The 25,232-nt window shown below is 41.7% G+C and overlaps 1 long non-coding RNA gene across 1 annotated transcript in view; it reads left to right on the forward strand.

Moving 5' to 3' along the window:
- The window catches only part of LOC115456703, a 58,262-nt gene extending 34,095 nt beyond the window's left edge, over nt 1–24,167 (forward strand). Inside the window, exons 2-4 of the long non-coding RNA XR_003939910.1 lie at nt 13,493–13,587; nt 23,504–23,652; nt 24,074–24,167. This is a non-coding gene — a long non-coding RNA (uncharacterized LOC115456703). The remainder of the gene's footprint in view (nt 1–13,492; nt 13,588–23,503; nt 23,653–24,073) is intronic.
- The last annotated feature ends 1,065 nt before the right edge of the window (nt 24,168–25,232 follow it).

Below are 25,232 nucleotides of genomic sequence, written 5' to 3' on the forward strand. Positions count from 1 at the left end.
TCAAACTCTATCATCCCAAGGCCTCTTTCCTGGTCTGTGCACATCAACCTCTCACCTCCTATTGCATACAGCTTCTTTGGATTTCTGCACCCCAAATGCATCACCCTAAATTGCTTCACATTAAAGCTAAACTACCTAGCTTCTAATTTTTGTAATCACTTCTCATTCATTCCATTCTCTTTGGGGAGTCCACTCTGTTGCCAATCCTCATGTCAACCACGAAAAGGCACACCTTTCCTTCTAACCCTTCAGCAATATTGCTCAGAAATATATTGAACAGAATCAGCCCACATAAATGACGCCAGATAAAGATCAACAAGACAACAGAAGAACAAGCCTTCGCAAACAGCAAGGACAAAACTTAGGAGCACTGCGAAGATGACAAAGAACATACAATGCAAATAGTGCTAAGAAGTCCTTTATTGTAAACAAGGCATGACTCTACACGGGCCGTGTTGCGGCCAGCTAGGCCTTCATCAGGAATCTATTGCCACTGAAAAAAGGTACACGCTGTCACAGTGCTAACAAACAGTAGCAAACACGTTAAAAGAAAGTCGCAGTCCAGTGAGCAGAACTACCATGAATTCTGACAACGTCTTGCAGTATTCGCAATATAATCAGAGCAAACTTGAAGATAGGCAAATGAAATCCTAGTAATAGCAAAAACATGATACAGTATCAGAAATACGCACTTAAAAAAACAGTAGAACATTTATACAACAGAACTATGATAAGAGTTAGAATACAAATGATACACCATAATAGGCAGCATGGCAGAACATTCAAATAACATAGATAAGATACTCACAAAATCAGCATAATGCAATGTTACATCTTAATAGACAGAAAAAATTGGGTAACACAGACATTGGGATAAATAAGTGTGTAACTAGACTGAAGGCATATTATATGCATATGTGATAGAGCACCTGCAGTAAGCCCAGGCTTGCTTAACCTCACTCCTTCACTGGATCACATTAAAGGAGGCACAACTACTCTGCCTAACCAGGAGAGAGAGAGAGAAAAAAAAATTATGAACAGAACAAGGAGGCCCAGAACAGGGAAGAAAGTGTTCTTCAGGTTTCCAGGAAGGGCTGCAGTGTCCAAAGACTTGCCCATGGAGGAGGGGGAACTGCTTCTGCACAAACACTTCCACAACATGTGTGTACAAGAATAGAAGACTGCTAAGATACGAACAGTCTTTTCCATGAGAGTCCTGATCCTGTATGTCCAGGCCAGAGTTAGGCCTGGGATTATGTAAGGTTGTCTTTGAGCTGCTGCACACGGTTTGAACCTGGCCAAATGCCAACCCAGAGAGAACTTTTCACTGATCCACAAGAGACTTTAATTGTAAGATATCTACAGCCTGTACAGTAACAGGCTTTGGTATATTTGTCTGCAGCAATAAAGAGTTTTTTGTTTACGTTTGTCATTTTGTCTGGCTATTTCTGTAGAGGCTCAGTGCCACCACTGCACCCAGGTTACCACAGTACAATTGAAAAAAATATATGGGGATCTGTCTCAGTTACAGGGTGTGTGTGGCAAGCTAGTCCACTTATTTGCTATAGCTGATATAGGCTTGGGATGAGAGAACAGCTAGGCTTCTTGAAGTAGAAATAGATGAGTTAGGCAAAGCCTTTCTGGGAGAGGCTACTTCCTTTAACACAGGCAACTAACTATAGCACACAAAATTGTGCACAAAAGTTGAGCTAAGCTGTATGCAAAGCCTAGAACATTTTATTACACCAATCTCTCAGTGCTTTTTTTTATCTTCCTTTTGTTCTCTCCTTCCCCACCACACACACTCTCTGAATTTTCTCTCTAATTAGCCGCTGGATTTGAAAACATACACTTTTCCTGGTTAATAACCCTTTAACAGGAAAACAGCCTGCAGTATTTATTGAGTTTCTCACATACAAACAGAATCTAATGGTGAATGAAGACCATAAGTCCAATAGTTTCTGCACAGTTACTTCCTGGTGCACAACTGCAAACCTCAATTGATCTCTGACTTGAACCTCACTTATTCAGGACTAAGGATCCTCTTGGGTTGATCTTCAGTAAATTGCTGAGTGGCCACTTTGCCAGCTACATTACAGACAAGTTTATGTGCATCTTCAGTCACATGGAAATTAGTTGAAATTGAGCTGACTGTAATAGGGTGATAGCTGCATTATTCAGATGACTAGTTCTGAAATGAGGCGGCTCTCAGCTGCTCAGCAGTGGTACATTTTCTAAACCTAACTCGACAACAGGAAGTTGCTGATTCAATGCTGCTATCCTCTGCTCCCCAACTTAACACCTGGGACCTTGTGCACTATAAATTTAATTATTTCAAGTTAATCGGCATTTCACAAGCGCTAAATTCCTATTTACATTAAGAAAGAGAAACTAAGAGGAGGTAAGATGGAACTGACATTTTAGCTGTCAGTTGCTAGTTTAAAGTGTCCTAGTTTTTCTATTTTTCTTTTTTTAATCTCCAAAGATGCATATGAGCAAGTGGAAGGCTAAGAAGTCATGCTATCCTGATGCAGCTTCCCTGGAATTTATCCTACTGATAAAAGTACTAGAGGGCTATCTGCTGTCTCAACACTGGCAAGGTTTCCAGGTGCCTCTGAATCTGATTTAACCATCAGGCCAGGTTACTGCTCCCATACAAGGTTCCTTGCTCCACAGCCTCTGAAACCTCCATTTCCCCTCAAGTGGTAGTTAAAGCACTTGCCTGGAAAATCTGAGGTAATTAGGGGATGAAGGAGAGAGTTCTTTTGGATTGACATTGCCTCTCAAGACCTGAGAGCATTTATTTATACATTCTTGTATCCCACTGTTTTCCAAAAACATGTTTCAATTCAAAGTGGCTCACAATTTTACAGTTAGGTGAAGTGTGTTCTTGGTCATATGCAGTTTGTGTTGTTAGTTATAGAAAGTTTTTGAAAAGGTAGGTTTTCAGTTCTTTTCTGAACTGTAGTTAGTTTGTGATGCTTTTTATGGCCTTGGGTATTGAGTTCCACCATTTGGAGCCTAGATAGCTAAATCCGGCCATGTAGATGGTTTTGTAGATTGTGTTTCTACAGTTTGGTAGGTGGAGAAGTAGGTAGCCTCTGGTTTCTGGTCTTGCATTTCTTGGGTATAATTCGATTAGGTCTAGCATATATTCTGGAGACATTCCAAATAATATTTTATAAATGAGGGTGCTTATTTTGAAGAATAGTCTTACTTTGATTGGTAACCAATGTAATGTTTCCAGTAATAGGGTTGCTCTCTCATATTTCAATTTTTTAAATATCAGCCTTGCTGCCGTGTTTTGGATGGTTTGCAATGATTTTAGTGTGCTTTCTTTGCATCCTGCACATGCTGCATTACAGTAGTCTAGTTTTGACAATATCAATTATTGTACTATTAGCTGGAATGATTGTCTTGGAAAATAGTCTCTGGTCCTTCTCAGTTTCTATAGTGTTTTGAAGCAATTTGATGCATACCTCCTACCCACTCCCATCCTCCCACCCTGTCAGACTGTCATAGTAATGCTTGAATGTTTTCACTTATATACACTGTCAGCTAGCACATTTGCTTATTTCTGATCTGACGAAGAAGGGCAACCTTCGAAAGCTAATCAAGAAATGTATTAAGTTTTGTCCAATAAAAAAGGTTTCATCTTATTTTCTTTTCCATGTTTTATTTTGTTTGATTTCTATTGATAACCTTAAGAGTGGACTAACACGGCTACCACACTCCTCTACTTATCGACAGAACACAAACTTTGAGAGGGCTGATAAAAGCTAAAAGGAGAAACCAATGAGGGAGGAGCATCAGCCTTCAAGACTTTAAAAATCAGAGTCAGAAGAACCTTGAACCTGATCCACCAGTACACTGGAAGCCAATGCAAATCCCTCAAAGACAGAGTAATATGGTCAAAGTTTGACAGACCGGACAAGACACTGGCGGCAGAATTTTGCACAATCTGCAGAGAATGAATCATGGACTTTAAGAGGCCAAGGTACAGAGAGTTACAGCAATCCAACACTGTCAGTACCAAAGCCAGCAACTTCAGAAATCAGCTTCTCCAAACGTCGCAACAATTTCAGTCTATAATAAACTGTCTGTATAACCCTCTTTATATGAGACTTAAAAGACAGCTTAGAGTCCAAAATCACACCAAGGTTCTTACGCTCAGTAGTACTAGGAATTTCAGCAGCTGCAAAATTCACTGCACTAGGCCAAGACCCAGGATCCAAATGATTTGACAGGAACAGAATCTGAGTTATTCCTAGATTCAGCCTCGGTCTGTGAGCAGAACACCAAATGCTTAGCTTTTGAAAGCACATAGTAAGCAAAGACAAAGTATCAGCAACAGACCGCTGCACCGGGCAAAAAAAAAAAATGAATGTCATCAGCATAAAGCCGATAATGTACTCCCAAGCACGAGAGCACTAGGTTTTAGTTGGTCTAAATCCTCATGCCAAAAATTGAGTGTGGATCCTGGCCCTAAATGCTATTTTATAAATGGCACCCAATTTGGAGAGCCATTTATAGAATAGCGCTCACTCCCGGATTCTATATAGTGTACGTAGAGATCCACGTCAAAATCTAAACGTATTCTATAATAATGCGCATTACTTAATTGGCTTAACAAGCTAATAGCGTTGATAACAGCTCTTAACAAGCAATAATAAGCACTAATTGACACTAATTAGAATTTACATGCACAACTCACTGAGCACATTCTGTAATGCACACAGGCAAAAAAGAGCATGGTTATGGATGTGGAAATGGGCATTTCATGGGCATTCTGAAATTTACACACATAGTTGGTGTAAATGGATTCGCATAATTTTAGGTGCTAAGATACCAGCTAAGCATATTCTATCTATTGCCCTAACTCTAGGCACCATTTATAGAATACAAGTCGTAAAGCCCGTTAAAATGGGCAACATTTTTGTTGTGAAAAATGTAATGACATAGCCAAAGCAAGAAATGAGAGTCACATATATATTGGATCGGAAGCCAAAACTACCTGAATGTGTCTGCAGTGACCAATACTGATGGACCCCCCCCCCCCCCAAAAAAAAAGAGAAAGGGAGGAAAGAAGAGAAACGGAGGAGTGCATCCTCCAAGTGTAACAGAGAACCTATAGCACTCATAATCCAATATGTTGCCACTCTAGAGATGTCCCAAAAATTAAAATTTGTGTTTTTCCCTCTGCTATAAACTGTTTCCCTAATGTGGTGAGACGGCAAGATATCACCCTCATACTGTGTAGGTTTTGAAAACCCAGCCAAAGGCCAAGAATTGTCATCACCTCATGGCACAGAGATTACCCGGAAAAGCCAATAAGTCGGTGCTAAGAAGTTCAAAAATCAACCCGTTAACTCCAGCTACTTACTGTAACCACTGTATGTTAGCTGCGTTCTGCCAGGATGTTCCACCATGGAGCTAACAGCACCTGAAAAGAAGCAGCACTGTGCACAGATCACATCAGCAAGAGTGTGTGTGTGTGTGTGTGTGTGTGTGAGAGAGAGAGAGAGAGAGAGAGAGAGAGAGGGAGAGGGAGAGAGAGAGAGAGCTGCTAGGAGTCCCTGTGACAGTGGAGGATCGGGACTCTCCAAACCTTCTCCAGCCGCACCAAACCCGAATCCGAAGCTGCTCATGACAGGCCAGGCCTGCGCTCCGGCTGCTCACTGGGAAGCGAGGTCGCGGCGTCTGCACACAACGTCACAAAGGCGCTGAGACTGACACCCCGAACGTACTCATGACGTCATTAACAGAGGCTATGCACACATGTTCCCGCCTCTTGTGCGCGTTGGGGGAGTGGTTCCAAGGAGGTTGGATGAACAGGAGACGAAGTGAACCTAAGTGACAAATGCGTGGCATGTCGGTCACAGCTCATTTATATAGTAGGATGCTTAGTCAGCACTGATTTCTGTGCTGGTTTTTTAGGCGCCATATATAGAATCTCCCCCTTAGAGCTGTTTTTTTTTTTGTGCCCAAATTTGTGCATCATTTATAGAATTTAGCGCAAAATGTCTAGTTTATGTATTTAACATTTCTTTATTAATTTCAAATTAAACAAAGATAAACCTCTTTGAATAGATACATCCAATTCAAACAACAGAAATAAAAGGAAATAATCTATACATCAATCTTATATTGAAAATTGATTTTATAGTCCACTAGAATGGTATAAGGAGATCAAGGTGGATTGAAAAACCAAAGGAAGTTGGCATAACCAAAGTAATTAAAGGAAAACAAGCATTAGTTTCTAAATTTTAAATTTTTTCAGGACTCATGGTTTGGAGTGGAACCTGGTTCCTCTTCGAATCAAGGAAGGACCGCAATTGGTCAGGTTCGAAGAATATGTATTTTTTCTCCTTGAATATCAGCATAGTTTATGTAAACCCTGTGAAAGATTGTCTTTCCAAGGTAGGCTATCTGAGCACTTGGAAAATACAATACATAAGATGACATTTGTGAACTTTCCACAGCTGGAAACTATTAGTCTTTTGGAGTTATTTGACAGAGGTGTTAAAAATGCCAGTGGAATGTTTGCCTCCTGTTGTCAAGGCTTTATTTTAAGGAATGCTGAAGACACACGGTAGAAAGGATTAATCTCTGTCGTCCACTCCGTTAAACATTGTTTCCATTAGACTTGATCTTTGCAGTGTACCTGAGTTTTCTCTGCTGTTGCCCTCCAGAGCTACTTTTACAGTGGAATTGTCTTTTAAAAAAAATAATCTTAAAAAACATATTTACCAAAAGGATTAAAGTTGTTTAACCCTTCAAATACAGATGCTTCCTGGATTTATACACAAGCATTTTAAAACTGAGAGGTCTCATATTTCTTATTAAGATTTATGTACCACCTTTTAGAAGAAATTTACTCAAGGCATGGCAGTATGCAGCAAGAATAAGTCAAACAAATGCAATAGACAATTACTGCAGTAAAAATATTCAAATAACAATAGTATACTACTTTACAATGTCAACACAATATGCAATGAAACATTGTAATAGACAGCATAGGGTGTAAGCAAAGATGGAGCATATAGAGTGAATAAGGGGACTAATTTAAAGAAAGTTGCAAGCAAAGTCAGAAAGGTGCATGAATATAATCTCAGCTAGGGTAGGAGTGAAAGGATAAGCAAGTCCTGCTACAGTATGTGCAGCCAGTGTCACCACAGACACATTTACTGTATCACATTCATGGGGACACAGGGCTAGATTTGATAGAATGTGCCCAAACTATTAATAATAAATCAGACTCCTGGCAAAAAAATGGACCCATGTCCTGCAGTACATAGTGGGGTGAATGCTATATATGGCGCCTAAAGAATTGGCACTGAAAAACCCCACATAACAAGCTGCGCTTAAAGTTTGATGCGGTTTATAGAATAATGCTATTTGCACCAATGAAAATGCCTACATTTATGTGCAGAGCACTGTTATTCTATAATTACGTGAGCAACTCAAAACCACACCCCCGATGCTCATGACACTCCCATTTCCATGCCCCCCTTTTCCAGGCTGTGTATAAATTTTAGGTGCAGATCCTGAACCTAAATTTACATACATAGGGGGGGTCCTTTTACAAAGCCGCAGTAAAATGTGGCCTGCGGTAGTGCGGGCGCATCTTTTGGGTGCGCTTTGGACCACTTTTTACTGTGGCTGGGAAAAAGGCTATTTGTTAATGGGCCTGCACTAATATTAAAACTAGAGCATGCCTGAGCCCATTGACTTAGCGGTAAGGGCTCCTGCGCTACCCATGCAGTAACTAAGCAGTGCACACACACTGACGGTTACTGCAAGAATGCCCCCGCAGTAGAAAATAGAAAATTATTTTCTACCATGGGATTCAGTGCACGCCAAAAATCGAAATTACCAACAGGTGCATGCACTACCCTAACGGTAGTGCTGATTGGGCGTGTGCTACCCATGCATTAGCTCTCCTGTGCCTTTCTAAATGGGCCCCATAAAACCCAATTAAATCTAATTAGTACCAATAATTGCTCGTTAAAAAGCCAATTATTACCACTGACTCATTATTCTGTTAAATTTGCACACACAATTTTTGGCGACTTTTATAGAATCAGGGGGAATTTGCACTAATGCAGTAGAACATTTTAGTAAACCTACTCCTAGCAAGAACACACTGGTTTTCTGGACCATAACTTCAGCTTTATTCTTAGATATTTGGGTTCCCCCACCCCCACCTGAAATGAAGAGGTGATCTAATATTATCCTATTGATTTCAGTTCCTCAGTAATTAGTGCATTTTTCCTTGTGCATTAATCCAATCAGCTGCAATCAGACATGATGCTCTGAGTATATAGTTAATTGTCTTGCAGGGATGCTGAAACAGAAAGAAAAGAAATCCTCTCTCCTGGAGATGCACATTTACTGGAGAATAACAAAGCTCAAAGGTCTGCATTGTTTTTCTATCAATGTATAAAATCATCAAAGTGCGGATGAATGAGTTATGTATTTACCTATATAAAACCAGGATAAGCATGACAGAGTCACTGAAGGTGGTCTCCTCCACATGAAAAACTACTATGGCCGCCATCCATTTAGAGAGGGTCAAGACAATAAACTGGGTTTAACTAATGTGTAAAAATAAAACAAGCAGCCCTGCAACTTAGAAACAGTGGGAATGGTTCATAGCACAAAGCTAGACTGAAAAGACTGAGGCCCTGGTGCTCAAAGCTAACTGGGCTTGCAGTGTTTCATTTAGACCGGTTTTAGCCAGTTCAGCCTGCACGTATTGTATTGAGAATTTTATACTGACTGATGTGATGAGAAGGAAGCACTATACTGGCATATTAAAAACATTCAAGTCCCCCTTAATCTATAAAAGATTTTCGTAATTCAAACCAAACTGAGCCTCTAACCAGCCTTATCCCTGGACTGGACATACACTGAGATCCTACCAAGGCTTGGAACAACCAAGATGGAAAAATAAATTAGATTGTAAACCCTCTAGGAACAGGAAAGGTTAAGTTCTTGCACTTAACCACATTTTAACAGCAAAAATTAATGTGCGGCAAATGCATAGGCTGTGCGGTAATTGTTGGGGGCATGTCCAGTATGTCCTCTGTTGTTACTATGCAACAAAAAATTCTTTACTGTATGTTCAGACTGTTTGCAATTAGCCCAGATTCACCTAGGTCCCCTTTTACAATGCTGCATGCTGAGGCCCCCTTTTATCGCAGTGGGTAAAAGGACATTTTGTTTTTTGAAAAAGGAAATGGCCATGCGGTAAGTGAACCACTTGCTGTGCCACCAGTTCCTGGGGGAGCCCTTACCGCCACCTATTTAGGAAGTGGTAAGGGCTCCCGGGATAACCCGGCAGTAACCGGGGCAGGCACCACCATCAGGCTCCTGCAGTAGCCCAGCAGTACTGCCATATTGGCGCTCAGCATAGCAGTGGTATGGGTTCTGGCGCTTTGTAAAAGTGGCCCTTAATGCCTTCTTTTGAAGAGGCGGCAACTGCACCTCTGCTACTTACACAAATGACAACAAGCACAGGGTACGCACTGCGCAATGACTGCAGTGTGCAGTCCAACGCCCGGTTTCCTTTTAGTAGTAGTTGAAAGTGAGTCATATTCAGGTACACTAAGGGGACTTTTACTGCAATGTGTGCACCAGGATGCTAACTGTAAGTGGGGTGGCATGACTACACACGCTGATTTGGAAGACAGTTGAGAAGAATTTCAAAATACCTTTCTCTTAATCACTTTGGTTTTAGTAGTGCAAGCACGTGTGTTAAGTCAACTTGACTACCGTAATTTGTTGTATATTGGTTGTTCAAGGCTAGTTGTCCATCGATTACAGACACTTCAAAATATGGCAGCAAGACTGATTTGTCAGGCTTCGAAATGGGACAGTGTGACTCCTTTGTGGCAATTACATTGGCTTTCTATGTAGGCGAGATCATTGTTCAAGCTATGTGTGGGGGTATATAGATGTCCTTTTACTAAGCCATGGTAACAAGTGGCCTGCAGTAGTGTGGGGATGTGTTTTTTGTTGCGCACTGGACCATTTTTTAACCATGGCTGGGAGCAATGGGGGCAGTAAAGGACCATGCGCTAGAATTAAAGGTAGCACGTGGCTATTTACTGCCTGAGTCCTTACTGCCACCCAATGACCTAGTGGTAAGGGCTCACGCGCTATAAGCGCAGTACTCATGCAGCGTGTGCCAATGTGGCTGCGCTGCCGATTACTGCCGGGGACGCCCCCCTGTGGTAGAAAATAGAAAAATATTTTCTACTGCGGATCACAGCGCGCGCCAATTTCGACATTACTGCTGGATGGGCATGCTAACCGGGCAGAAGTGTCGATTTGGCCTGCACTACATGCATGGTAGCCCTACCGCCGCTTTGTAAAAGGGCCCCATATTGGCCCCTGTATCATTAATGTCTTTATTATCATTTCATACACTGAGAATGGAGAGTCACTTAAAACTTAACTTACCCTCGATGCTTCAGGTGGACTATAAGCGAGTTCACGCCTTGTCTATTGCTTATCAAGCAGCTAGTATCTACTATTACTACTGCTTATTATTATTTCTATAGTGCTACTAGATGTACGCAGCACTGTACACTTGAACATGAAGAGACAGTCCCTGCTCAACAGAGCTTACAATATAGTTAGGACAGACAAACAGGACAAATAAGGGATAAGGGAATTACTAAGGTGGGAATGATAAAACATGGGTACTGAACAAGTGAGTAAGGATTAGGAGTTAAAAGCAGCATCAAAAAGGTGGGCTTTTAGCCTAGATTTGAAGAAGGCCAGAGATGGAGCTTGACGTGCCGGCTCAGGAAGTCTATTCCAGGCATATGGTGCAGTAAGATAAAAGGAACGGAGTCTGGAGTTAGCAGTGGAGGAGAAGGGTATCTGGAACTCCTTACCAAATGGAGTTAGATTAGAAGTTAATTATTTAAGATTTAGGAAGAATTGAAAACCTTCTTATTTACTCGGTATCTGGGTAATTAAATCTTGAATTTCCTCCATATTATTTTATTGTAATCGGTTGGTCATTCTTATTTTGTAATTCTCCAGTCTGAATGACTGGCTTATTTGACTGTAATCCGCATTGAACCGTGTTGTAATTGCAGAATATAAATGTAATTTAATGCTTTAACTGTGTGCAGTATAAGGGGGCAGGAATTGGGCGTAGACTGCATATTACAGTTACTGCATACCTAGTAGTACTTACCACCTGTTGCAACATGTATAGTTAGCCACAATGTCCAAAAAAGTCCATATATCAGAATAGTGAACCCAAAATAACTAAGGGGCCATTTTACTAAAGAGTTGGTGTGCGGCAGCAGGCTTGCCATGAGCCAATCTGGAACTACCAAAGGGCTACCGCAGGAGCCTGGCGGTAGTTCCCACCCCCAGGAACGCACCTTTTCCGGTGCTACAGCAATGTTTTCAATGTTTGTGGCGCTGGAACTTAACCGGCGATGATCAGGCAGCGCCGTGCACTGCCCTGTTACCGCCGGGTTAGCGTGGGAGCCCATACCACCATCTCAGTGGGTGGCGGTAAGGGCTCTCCACTGAAATGGCCATGTGGTACGTGGTTCACGTCAGGGGCGTAGCCAGACCTTGGCGGGAGGGGAGGCCAGAGCCCGAGGTAGGGGGCACTGTTTAGCTGCCTCCCCCCGCCGCCGACCCCCCTCACTGCCGCCGACCCCCCCCCCCCACCGCCGCAACTGCAACCCCGCCCGCCCACCACTTTGGACCACCGCTGCAACCGCAAACCCCCCCCCACCCCCCTGATGCATCAGGTACCTTGTTTGCTGGCAGGGGTCCCCAATCCCCACCAGCCGAAGAGTCTTCTTCAGCGCTGGTCGACTCCGGCGCCTTCATTGTGGGATCATCTGTTTGTGATGCCTTACGTTCTGCATGGGGCTACATGCACGGTGCAGGACGTAAGGTGTCAGAAACTGATGATCCCACAATCCGGTGTCAACCGGCGCTGAAGAAAACTCTTCAGCTGGTGGGGTTTGGGGACCCCCGCCAGCAAACAAGGTACCTGACGGGGCGGGCGGCGACAGCGGGGGTGAAATGTAGAGGGGGCCAGGGCGTAATCTGTGGGGGCCCACGCCCCCGTGGCCCCACGTAGCTACGCCCCTGGTTCACGTACCACACGGTCATTTCTTTTCCCCAAAGATGGCCAGCCTTTCATCTGCTGCAGTAAAATGGGGCCTCAGTGTGCATCAAAAACACACACTGATGCTAGCACAGGCCCCCTTTTACCGCAGCTTAATAAAAGGACCCCTTAGCCTTTTTTGCTAAATCAAGTGTAGCAGGGGCGTAGCAAGACACTCAATTTTGGGTGGGCCTGGGCCCAAGATGGGTGGGCAGAAGAACCCCACTCAGTCCTACAGGTGATTTGGTCTCTCCTTCTCTCGCCTGCATGCCATATGGTCTCAACATCCCCCCTCTCCCGCATACCTTTTAAATAGCAGATTTCCACTGGCAGTGAGAAGCAACTAATACACACTGTACACACTGGTCATGTTGGCCCTACAGCCTTCCCACTGCTGCAACTTCCTGTTTCCGCATAGGCGGAAATATGTCAGAGGGAAGGCTATGGGGCCGGTGTGAGCAGTATGTATCAGTCGCTGCTTGCTGCAGGTGAAGATCTGCTATTTACAAGGTATGCAGGAGGGACAGTTGTTGGGAGTTTTCAGCTAGTGGGGCTTTGGAATCCCTGCCAACCACATCATAGATGTGCTGCTACTGGGTGGGCCTGAGCCCAAAGTGGGTGGGCCTGGGTCCAGCTAGGCCCACCCTTGGCTACGCCACTGAAGTGTAGTATCTGTTATTATCATTTTAATGTATGATATGCTCTCTATCCGGGGATCCTATATTTTTCTTTCGGATATTAATGTGGACTCACAGATTTTGACCAATTTGGCAGCTGAGAAATATACAGAAGTCATTTCTTTTATTTTTAAAAAAAATTTCTGATGTTATTTTTGCTTTTGAAATAGGGTTTAACTTATTATTATGGTCATTTGTGAATAAGTTGCATGACCAGTATTTGCTTATGGCACTATTGACCAACATATAAGGGATCCAATGAAAGATCTAAAAAGATTGTTCACCCGTAGAAGACCCGATTTTATACAGGGTTAATGCTTGGGTATGTCTGAGGGTTCCCTTTCACAAATGTATATACTTTAAGTTGATTATTGAATTAGGGCCCTGTTAGAGACACTCATAGAAATATATGGGTGTCTCTAGCATTAGTGTGTGCTAATTTTTAGTACATACTAAAAACGCTAGTGCACCTACAGCACAACTTAATAAACAGGGCCCTAAAGCTTTTGGCTTTTTTGCTCTGGTTATTTTGGGTTCGCTTGTGTAGTTGGCAAAGGTGCAGCTTCTTGTGCATTAATTTTTACTGTTAAAGCGTAGTAAAAATGCATAAATTTTACTACACGTTAGTAACAGGCCCCTAAATATTTTTCTTTTCCTACAGGGCAGAAGTTTTTAACCCAATCCTCTGGGCATTCCCAGCCAGTTGGTGTTTTCAGTATATCCCCTTTGAATTCAATGCTCAACTCCACTTCCCAGGTTAGTCATAAAAAATATATATTAAATTGTTGTGAAGGTGCTCAGAAAACCATTGCGACTGTTCTAACCGCTACGCTACTCCTTCGTTCTAATATTGGTTCTGTAGTTTTCCTCTGACTATAGTCTATTTTTTTGTCCAGAAATTACCAGAGACCCAAAACCTATTCTGTAAAATATAATTTCTAATATTTGAATGTTTCTCTGCTCCTGTCTGTCATATGTGACAGCTCCAAAAGTAAATGACTCAGGTGTCAGGAGAAATGAGGTCCAGAACATGTGATTTATTTTAGCACATATAACAAAAGAAAATATACTGAAGAAAATAAGTAAGAAGTGTATTGGGTCCAAAGAGAGAAGAACAGAACAGAAGAATATGGTTGCATGAAAAAGAATCATTTATTTTTCAGGGAGTTTAACAATACTGCGAGATGCGGAGGTTTATCTTGGCTCTTCAGCTGTGAAATGCTTTATGCTGTAGTGTCTTGTGAACATTAGATATTTTCTAAAGACAGCAAAATGAAGCAAGGGCTTGACATAGCAGGAAAGCAACAGCAGCGCCCCACATCACTTCCATGAAAATCCATCTCTTCAGCTTGCCCATGGGTGAAATTACATTATATTCTGTTTTGATAATTGGATGTTAAAAAAAAAAAAACCTGCCTAGTTTATTAGTGGAGAAGAGTTCCTATCCTTGACTGCAACATCCTTAATTACAAGACAGAGGGAACCCTCCAAGAGGCAAAAAAAAAAAGAAAAGAAAAAAGCTGTGCAGGAAGGCAAGTACAAAGAAGCTGAGATAGAGTCATGTAAGGAGAAAGAAAGGGAAATAAATGAGACAGGCAGGAGACAGAGCAAAGAGGTACTTGTGACCTGGATTGGCAATGGCCACTGTTGGAAACAGGATACTGGGCTTGATGGGCCTTTGGTCTGTCCCAGTAAGGCAACACTTATGTACTTACTAGTAAAAAAAGGCCCGTTTCTGGAGCCAATGAAACGGGCGCTAGCAAGGCTTTCCTGTGCCCCCCCCCCCCCACCCATAGTCGATGTTGGTGAATTGCTCCGCCTCCACCCTCAACGTCATAACGTTTGACGCGAGGGCGGTGAATTGCTCCGCCTCCGCCCTCAACGTCATAACGTTTGACACGAGGGCGGGGCCCAGAGACTATGGTTTTCGAGGCTTCAGAGCTTCGAACATACGAACCTTGGCTTCAGTGACGTCAGAAGCCAATAGAACGTTGAGGGTGAGTTTTATATATATAGATGAGACAAGAACAAAAAGAAAAAAATAGTAGTGACAAAGCTATAAATGAGACAGGCAGAAGCCAGAAAAAATGGGAATGAAGAAACAAGAAAAAGAAAAGAAGAGGAAAAGACTTAAATGAGACAGACAGAAGACACAGCAAAGAGGAATGAAGAGACAAAAATCATTAAAAAAAAAAGACAAGAGACAAAGATGTAAAATTACATAAACTGAACTATGCAACCCAGGATCTCACTTTGTACCTGGAGGGACACTTCAATGTACAGAATTACCTGACAGACAGACAGACAGACAGACTGGTAGCAGTGCCAGTCTGCAATGCTTTAGGCAGAGACTAAAAGGCTGAGGGTATGGAAGACTTAATCAGAGCTCAGTCTCTTAAAAGAGAGAATCATAGTTATTCAGAACCCAGGAATAAGTTGTGAGCTCTGTGATCATGCTCCTCTGTCCTTGTACTTTCTCTTTGAAGGACTTTAGGAACTGGTTTGAATGCAGATAGAATTTTAATAGAAAATAATGTGTATAGATTTGAAAATGCAATGTGTTTTTTAATTTCTGATCCTACCAAGACATGCCCCCAGGAATACCTCCCCCAAACGACACTTGAAGTATTTGCATTAAGGAACTCTGTATTTCAGCTGAACCGGATGACTTTCAGCCAATTTACCCTCGTAAATAGATTTGCAAATTTCCCTCAAAATATATTCTCTGGAAGAAAGGATGAAAAGAGAAGATAAGGTACCAGAAGGAAGCATTTTCCATAGAATGAGAAACTCAAGAAAAAGCACTCATCGGTCACATAAAGCTGAAGGGGGAGGGGAGCAGGATCAAAAAGGAATTAAGGAATAGTTTCTTTCATTAAGAGGGTAGTGGACTACTAGTGGAGGTGATAGAAGCCACACAGTAACAGACAGACACTTAGAGACCTTTGTGGCTGGAGGAATGAAGGAGGACCACAGATCATGTAAAATCTGTGTCAGAACCATCAAGTTCCTTGGGAGACATATGCCTGAAAGACTTTTCAGGACAGCCACAGGGAACTTGGGAAATATTGGTGCAGATCAACAACTTTACCCTCATCAGTGAACAATCAGAAATGCCCTGTGTTTTCCCCATGCTTTCCTGAAATCTGATCTGGAGGAAGGATGGAAGATGGTAAAGAAAAGGACAGTATTGCAGGTCTGAGACAGTGTTCTATGCTGTCTCCATATTGTGGCATGTGTCATGCACAGGCGCCCGTAATCAATCTCACCTAGAATTTTTGGGCTAACAAATACTGACATTTTGTTATTTCTGTTAGGACCAAACACTTCATCTGGCCTGTATATAACAGAACTTGGCCTGACTGAAAACGGCCCACTTTGAGCATGGTAAAAAAAAGTACATAAAAGTTGCATAGTTGATGTAATGATGGTCATATTAAAAAGGAATCCCTCTGGGCGTGTTTAGATTGGAGGAGGAAAACAGAGCAGGTGCATTCAGTTTTCAAAAGGACACATGCAGATGCTTTTAATTATTTGTAGCATTTGTATCCCACATTTTCCCACCCATTTGCAGGCTCAATGTGGCTGACATTTGCCATTATGGCGATTGCCAATTCCGGACTTTAGATATGCACATGATTTTGTAATCAAGTGCGTACATACAAGGTAGAAGAATGCACTGTGTGCTTGCGTACTTGTTAACACGTGTTTTTGCAATCAAGTGCATATGTACGTGGTAGAAGAATACATTGTGGTCTTGTATAGGTGTCGGCTTTATGTAGTTGCTCAGATGATGGTATTATGGTGAGAGTAATAGTGTTGGGCAGTGGTTATGTCGTTTCGGTCTTATTCTTCGTTGTTGTTGTTGTTTGGAGGTTAGGACGATTGTTTGTTTAATACACATATACTTTAGTCTTTTTCAAAAAGAAACAATGCAGATAGATTTCTCTTTGAAAACTTGCAATAAAGTACATGTGCTAACATCACCCGCGTCATTGGCAATTCAGCAGGCTGAAAATCATCTCATAAATGACACTGACAGGTACAGCTAGTGAAAGGGAATTTGGTGAAAGATAAAATCTATGGATGCTGCAAGTAGATATTGAGAGAGATTAGGCAGGCAGACAGTTAATAAAAACTAAACTGTTAAAATCAATGTTCTGATGAAGCATTCAGGAAGATTGACAGTTTTAATGAGCTGCCTTAATCCTCTCCCAGCCTTAGGTCCCCAAATTGATTAAATGCATAATTCACTTAAAAACTGACAGCATATCAATAACTATTTCAGGAAATCATATCCACTTTTAATTTTAAGGCTTTTTACCTGAATTTTAAATAAGACCAAAACTAATTAGATGCTGAAAGCAAGAGTGAAGCTAACTGTGCAGGCAGGCAGGTTTTCCAGCCGGGTGCTGCGGTGTGGTGGCAGCAGCAGAGGGATCACCAGAAGGGTCAGCGTGCTTTTGATTTACACCTTCCATCAGCAGCTTGGAGTATCATTGCACAGATTAACCTGAAGTGCTGGTAGCAGTAGCACCAATTGTGAAGGTTCGTTTGTCTTTCAGAAATATATTCATAATTTAACCATCTTATAAAAATCTCTTTGAAGTGGAGAGTATATCTCACATGCTTGGATGAGGAACTGCCAGGCTTCCAGGCTGCCCCCTCTTAAGGAGTTTCCTTGGGAAAGGAAATATCAATGTATTTATTTATTAAGATTTATTTACCGTCTTTTTGAAGAAATTCACTCAAGGTGGTGTACAGCAAGAATAAGTGAGTCATAGGTAACATAACATACCATAACATAAGGATGTTATCAGTGGTGTACCGCAGGGATCGGTCCTTGGGCCAGCTCTTTTTTTTGTGAGTGATAATGTGGATGGCCTGACTGGCAAGGTTTGTTTCTTTGCAGATGATATCAAACTCTGTAATAGGGTGGAGGGTGTGGATAGCATGCAGAGGGATCTGGCAAAGCTTGGAAAAGGGTCCATCAATTGGCAACTTAGATGTAATGCTAAAAAAGAATTCAAGGTCCTACACGTAGGTTGGAAAAATCCAAAGAAACGGTATAGTATTTATTCATTGATAACTCATTTATATCCCACAATTATCCAAAATAAATTGGTTCAATGTGGCTAACAAAAGCTTATTCATTAGAGCTGTGTATCCTGTGTAGGGGTGTGGTGTGTTTCAGGTGAATGGATCAGAAGATTCTTAGTTTAGGCTATGCAGGCTTGACTTTGGGGAGGAATCTTCTGAAAAGAAAAGTCTTAGGATGTTTGCGAAATTTGAGATAGTTTGCCATGAGTCTTAGGCTGTTTGGAAGTAAGTTCCCCCATTTGGTGCCTATGTAAGAGAACCCGATGGAGTGAACTGATTTTTAGACTAGTTTTTGGCAATTTGGAAAAGGAAGATCAGGTAGTTTTGTGCATTTATGTTTGTGTTTTTTGGTGGTAGCAAGATTAAATTGCTCATATATTCCGGTGCGGTGACAAAGAGGATTCAATATATCATGGTGCATATCTTGAACATTATTCGGGCTCTGATGGGGAGCCAGTGTAAAGCTTGTATCAGTGGATTGGCACTTATGAAATGGGGACATCTGAAGATCAGCCTGGTTGCTGTATTCTATGCGGGTTGTAGTTTTTTCAGTGGACGTTCTCTGTACCCACGTAGACTGCGTTGCAATAGTCAGGTATGTGTGAGTAACATTGCTTGTACTAGTAAGTGGAATATGTTTTTTTGGGAAATATCCTCTAACTCTCCTCAGTTTCCACATTGTGTGGAACATTTTTGACGTATGTTTCCCATCTGTTTTTCAAAGACAGTTTTTGGTCCAGTGTCACTCCTAGGACACTGAGGTGGTCTGACATGGGGTATGAAGTTCCTTCTATGGTGATGTTGGAGTGTGTGGTATCACAGTATGGTGATGTTATAATGAGAAGTTGAATCTTTTCTTTGTTACGCTTTAGTGTGAAGGCGGATGCCCAGGACTCCATCAAATTTAGACCGGTTTTGATTGAATTTGTAATTTTGGTTAGGTCTTGTTCAAAAGGGATGTATATGGTTACATCATCAGCATAGGTGAAAGGGTGGAATCCTTGTTTCGCTAGTGTTTTTGCTAGCAGTATCATCATAATGTTGACTAGAGTGGGTGATAAGGGGGATCCTTGTGGGACTGCACTGATTGCTGTCCAGGTAGGTGAGGATGCATTGTTCATTTTCACCTGGTATAATCTAGACATGAAGAATCCTTCAAAGCAGCTGTGAACTGCTCTGCCAATTCCAATTTCATCTAGCAGTCTCAGTAGGATGGGGTGATCTACCATGTCGAAAGCTGAGGACAAGTCAAATTGTAGCAGTAATATCTTTTCAACTAGGCTTATTTGTCTCCTGAGAATTGCTATTAGCATTGTTAGGATAGTCCCTGTGCTGAACTGTGGTCTGAAGCTGGACTGTGAGTCATGGAGTATGGAGAATTTGCATAGATATTCCATCAGCTGTTTGGCAACCATTCCCTCCATGATTTTAGATATGAGTGAGATCAATGCTACTGGTCTATAGTTTTTGACATCACTACTACTGATTTTCGTGTTTTGGGGATGGGGGTTAATATTATGTTTCCTTTTTCTGTGGGGTAATGACCCATTACTAGCATTGTTGTCATGTAGGTTGTCAGTTTTTCGAAGAAGTAGGTTGGTGCTCCTTTCATTAGGTAGTCGGGGCAGATGTCCATTGGTCAATAGGCTGTGGTGAATCTGATTGTCAAGTGACGAACCTCTTCCAATTGTGGTGGTTTGAATGAGGTCCATAGTCGGTCGGCTGCAATGGGCCCTTGTGGTAGTTTAATTCCTTGATGAAGGGCTCCATTGCTGCTTCGTTGTTCTTGAGATCTTTTCTGAGAGTGATTATTTTGGTTTCAAAGTATCTTGCTAGTTTGTCAACCGTGAGAGGTTGTCACTTCCTGCAGTCAGTGGATGGGTGTTTAAAAGACCATTAACCAGTCCATATAGTTTTCTGGTGTTGCTGTAGTCTGGGCCAATTTGCCCTTTGTAATGTTGACATTTGTATTGTCTTATTTTCAAAATTGTATACCTTTATCGTAATTCTCCATGTTGCTTTGTTGTCATCTGATTTGTTTTTCTGCCATTTCAATTCTTGTTTCCTGCAGGCTCCTTTTAGTTCCCCTAGTTTGTTGTTGAACCATGGTGCAGTTTTCGGTCTGGAAGCGGTTTTCATCCTGATCGGTGCTATTTCATCTAGTACAGTCAGGCATCTAGTCTCCCATTCTGACAGAAAGTCAGTGGAGTTCAAGCTTGGAGTCCATTTGTCATTGTAGAGCTTGGACCAGTAGACCTTGCTGTCTATCTTTCCCCGTGTTTCATGGGTTCTGGGGGTCTTTTTGGTGTCTGGGTGTGTTTGGTTAGTTTGAAGTAGTCTGACCAGATCACTTCTTCCCAGTTGATGTTCTCTAGCTTGAAGTTGTGTATTTCTGTGATTCTGTACACAAGAAGATCAAGCGCATGCCCTTTTATATAACTTTCAATTACGGTTGGAATGTGGAAGTCCCATTGGTGTAGGAAGGTTATACTGTTGCTAACATCCTGGTTATTGGGTTCATCTGCATGGAGGTTTAGGTCTCTGACTAGTAGTATGTTTGAATGGTTGCATGGAGGTTTAGGTCTCTGACTAGTAGTATGTTTGAATGGTTGACGCATATGTTTGGGATGAAATCCATAAACTCTGACTGTGAGTCTGACAATTTGCCAGGGGTTCAATAGAATACAAGGCAACATAGTTGGCCCTGTAGGGTACTGTCATTTATGGTGCAGGCAAATATTTCCAGGTGGGTAGAGCTGAGTGTGATCAGTTCCATCTGAAAGAAGGGTCTGTATAGCACAGCTAGGCCCCCTCCCTTCTTTTTGTCTCTTGTAAGATTTTAAAACCTGGGGGGTTCATTTAGGATCAGGCCTTCTCTCGATTGGAGCCAGGTCTCAGTTATGAACAAAGTGCCTAGTTTGTCTTTGTCTAGCCATTCTCTTATGGTTTCTGTTTTGTTCTCCACCTATCTAACGTTAATGTATCCTAACGGAATCAGTAGGAATTGTTCCTCACCTGAGCTTTTGCAGTGCATTTGTATTAGTTGGTGATTTATAGGTCTGTGAGCATTGTTGTTCTCTGTTTTTGTTCTGCACAGTTCAATAGATTCATAGGGATCGGAGTTGTGGGTAGTGGATTGAGTTTCTGATATCTTTGGGACATTCAGGCGCCGCTTGGAGTGACTGAGAATTGGAATTTTGTGGCCTTCGTCATATGATAGAGACAGGAAGTTGGCTGCTAGGGAAAGTAGCACAATTACTAGAAGCAGTAGTTTGAAGGAGGGTTATTTCGCCATTTTGTATTAGATCTTACAGCGTGTCTGATCATTGTGCTGATCTATCCTGTACAAGAGGTGTTTCCTTGTTTATTGGATTATAAATTTATGTGTTTGCTTATTTTGTTTTGTCCTGTTATTAGTGTTTATTTATTTGGGTGCTTTTTTTCTTTTCTGTTGGGGTGAGGGTGTTCCTTTTATGCCAATTAGATGGATCCTCTCCTGATGGGTTTCTAAGAAGTCATCGACTACTCCACCAGGTCCTGTCTGTAGATCCTTGGCTTTACATTATTTCCTCCTTCTGATTTGCTTTTGTTGGTTTTGTCAGTGGGGGTCCGACCTAGCGGTCAGGGCTCAGGCAGTAAATAGCCGCACGCTACTTTTAATTTTAGTGCACAACCATTTACTGCCCCAATAAAAAACTTTTTTCCCAGCCACAGTAAAAAATGGCCCAGTGTGTGCCAAAAACACATGCCTTCACTACCGCAGGCCACTTTTTACCACAGCTTAATAAAAGGACCCCATAATTGATTAAAAACTTAATACAATCACTTCCTTCCATAATTCTGAAACAAATATGTCTTAAGTGATGATCTAAAATATGCATAACTCGATGCCTGGACTATCAAAGAAGAACCTTCTTTGCCTAATTTGACTGCCTGATAAGAAAGCAAATGATCTATACATTTCTTTCTTTCTTTGCCCTTCATGGATGGGAAAGAAAACAAATTTAATGACCGAGAAGCACGCACTGTTTTTGTTTGACAAAGCAAAACATCTTATCAAGTCAAAAGGAGCTAAACCATAACAAACCTTATACATTAGACAAGATAGTTTAAATATAACCTTTGCAGCTACTGGCTAAACCATAACAAACCTTATACATTAGACAAGATAGTTTAAATATAACCTTTGCAGCTACTGGCAACCAATAAACTTTGGAATGATATATGGACAGGTGATCAGAACATTTTAAAGAAAAAATCAACTTCAGCGCAGTATTCTGAATTGTCTGTAACTTTCACATTAATATTTGAGAGCAACCTAAATAAATGACATTACAATAATCTAAAGAACTCAGCAACAAAGACAATTACAGCAGTAAAAATATTCAAATAGCAATACAAGGTATGGCATAGTATGCTGCATTACAGTGTCAACACAATAAGCTGTAAAACAGTTTAATAAGACAGCATAGGGTGTAAGCAAAGATGGAACATATAGACAGGTAAGATTAGAGTAACAGGAGTAAGAAAATAGGGGGACTAATTTTAAAGAAAGTTGCACATGAAATCAGAAAGGTGCTAGCTTGAATATTATCTCAGCTAGGGTAGGAGTGGATAAGCATGCCCTGCTATATAGTATGCGCAGCCAGTGTCACTCCTTGTGTGTGACTAGCAAGTTAGTTACTTCTTGAAAAGCCAAGCTTTCTCCTGCTTCCTGAAGTAGAGAGAGTCTTGTGATAAGCAAAGTCTTTCAGGGAGTGCATTCCAGAGTGTGGGGGCTACTCCGGAGAAGGCTCGCTTGTGGGTATCACATCACGTGATGTCCTTTGGAGAGGGCATGAATAGGGATATTCCTTAGGAGGATCTTAGTGACCTTGGAGGTGTGTAGAGGGAGATCCTGTTCTTCAAGTACTCTGGGCCGTTTCTTTTAAGGGCCTTAAGATCAGACCTAGGGCCCTGTTTACTGTTATTGCTTTTAGCTTGCCTACAATTAGCACGTGCACTAACCATGTAGGCACCTATAGGGATATTGTAGGCACGTACACGATTAATGCGTGTACATGCTTAACATGCATTAAAAATGTTAACACACCTATAACGCTGCTTAGTAAACAGGGCCCATAGAGTTTTATATTTAGCCCCATATTATACTAGTAGCTAGTGAAGTTTTTGCAAAAAATGGTGTGATGGGGACATACATTTTTTCGGGGGGGGGGGGGGGGGTGATGGGTTTTTGAGCACAACAAAATGGAAGGGTAGGCAATGATAAAATAAGTACCTCCATTATGCTATTAGAAAGGGAACATCAAGTGTATTCTAAATGAGCCAGTTCTCTCCATCATATAAAATAAGATGAACATTAGACAGTTCAAATACTTTATAGCTCTCTTTTTTTCCTTTTATATGTTTATTGAAGGGCTTTTTTGGGGATATTATTTAGGTTATATATAAAAATGATTTTTCATATATTATAAAGTTGTAAAGGAATTATTGAATTAAAATTATGAATATATATGGATTTAATTAAAAATCATTTTCACAGCCTTATTTCATATATTGGATTTGTACACAGGCCGTCAGTGCTTTGCTACTGTGGTCCAAGCACAGAAGTACCAGCACAGCATTGGCGCTTGGGGGTTATGTTCTCGCTTGCAGAATATGGAAGCAGAGCCCCATGGATAGGACATGCAATGCAGGAGCCAGGAGGTGGAGGAGTTGCTGGTTAGTAATGCTTGAATGTTTTCACTTATATACACTGTCAGCTAGCACATTTGCTTATTTCCGATCTGACGAAGAAGGGCAACCTTTGAAAGCTAATCAAGAAATGAATTAAGTTATGTCCAATAAAAAAGGTATCATCTTATTTTCTTTTCCATGTTTTATTTTGTTTGATTTCTATTGATAACCACTCCAAGGATGAAAGGGGAATGCTACCCTGTACCTGTGTGTCAGAGCCCAGCGCTGCTATCAGGGGAAGAGAAAAGGGTAGAGATTTTTTTTTTTTTAAAGACAGACATACACAGCCCCAAAGACACCTATAAACTCTTCCACATGCAGACAAACACAATAATGCTTTGCAGAATTTCTAATAGAGAGAAAGATGATTGCTTAACACCCCCTTCCTTTCTGTACCCCTGCATAGGGTGTTGGTTCTGCAGTTCTGCATTGAGGATGGCGGATAGAAATGGTCTGACAGACTGCAAGGAGCTGCAAAATCCAGCATGTTGCCATGGAAACCAAGGTCTGTTTACAATGAACTGGAAACTTATTGCTATTTGTCTGCTTTCCGTGATAAAATATCCAATTTCTGCCAACTGTTTGACATTGGGGGAAGCTCTTGGATTGGAGGTGCCCATAACTGTGGGTTATGATGTTATGAAGAACCATGAAAGGTAATGTATCAAGACTAATAAATATAAATCATAAACCATGAGGCCTGCTAAGTGTAAATGTAGTGTAGAACCATTAAACAGCAATGTTGGAGGCTGTTGAGAGTCAATTCTTACCTTGTCTTTTCTGGACTATCCTACCTGAGAGCAGCTATGAGTATCTCAGAGAAGTGCTAGGTGGGGCCAATTTAATGGTTCTGATATCTGAATGGTCAAAAAAAATCATTCCTGTCACAATCAGAGAAAGACGAGTAGAAAAGTTGCATTCTCTCTGTGTTTCACTAATGGAGTCTGAGGTAGATGTGTTGTGTATGTCAATGAATGAATGGATGGAGCAGTTGACAAGCTGATAGGCTAAGGGGCCCTTTAAATAAAGGGTTGCCACGCGGAACTACTGCCAGCCCAACATGGGTGCCGGCGGTAGTTCTGCCCCCACTGCATGCCATTTCCTGCACAATGCAAAATTGTTCCGTATTTTTTACCGCAGCAGTTACTCGGCGGTAAACACTGCCCGGTTACCGCCAGGTTAGCGTGGGAGACCCTACCGCCACTTCAATGGCTGGCAGTAAGTGCTCCCCCCGAAGTGGCTGCATGACAAGTGCGAACTTACCGCATGGCCATTTCTTTTTTCCACCTTTTCACCCGCTGCAGTACAAGGGGACTGTGCGCGCAGCAAAAACATATGCTGCATTAGCACAGGGACCCTTGTACAGCAGCTTAGTAAAAGGGCCCCTAAACGAGAGAGTGAATGAGGTGATTCAGTGATGGTGGAGGCTGACTGAGTAGATGGGGGTTACTCCTGCTTGTAATTCTCTTTTTCAGCTTTTTATTCCCAGAAAAGTGTTCTGGTCTCTTGTGATTATGTTACCCGCTTTGAACTGCGAGGCATTAGCGGGATACAAGACCAGATTA

This window comes from Microcaecilia unicolor, chromosome 13 (assembly GCF_901765095.1).
Source record: "Microcaecilia unicolor chromosome 13, aMicUni1.1, whole genome shotgun sequence".
Taxonomy (NCBI): domain Eukaryota; kingdom Metazoa; phylum Chordata; class Amphibia; order Gymnophiona; family Siphonopidae; genus Microcaecilia; species Microcaecilia unicolor.